We start from the raw sequence: 257 nt of genomic DNA on the forward strand, positions 1-257 counted from the left end.
GGGGAGGCTGCCACGGCGTCCCGCGGCGAGGGGAGGACAAAGGCCACGGGGCAGAGGCCCGAGAGCCGCCAGAGGCGGATCCTGGAGACCGATGGACCTGCGCCTGGGTGACTGCCAGGGGCTGGCAGGCGGTTCGTGTCTGTCATCTCAGCTCATTGGGATACCTGGGCCGGAAGATCGCTTGAGGCTAGGAGTTCGGGACCAACCTGGGCAGCAGAGCGAGATCTGTGTCAAAAAAATACAAAACTGCCAGTTGG

The sequence above is a fragment of the Carlito syrichta genome, unplaced genomic scaffold, assembly GCF_000164805.1.
Source record: "Carlito syrichta isolate Samal-C Ts95f unplaced genomic scaffold, Tarsius_syrichta-2.0.1 Scaffold307934, whole genome shotgun sequence".
In the NCBI taxonomy this organism is placed as follows: Eukaryota; Metazoa; Chordata; class Mammalia; order Primates; family Tarsiidae; genus Carlito; species Carlito syrichta.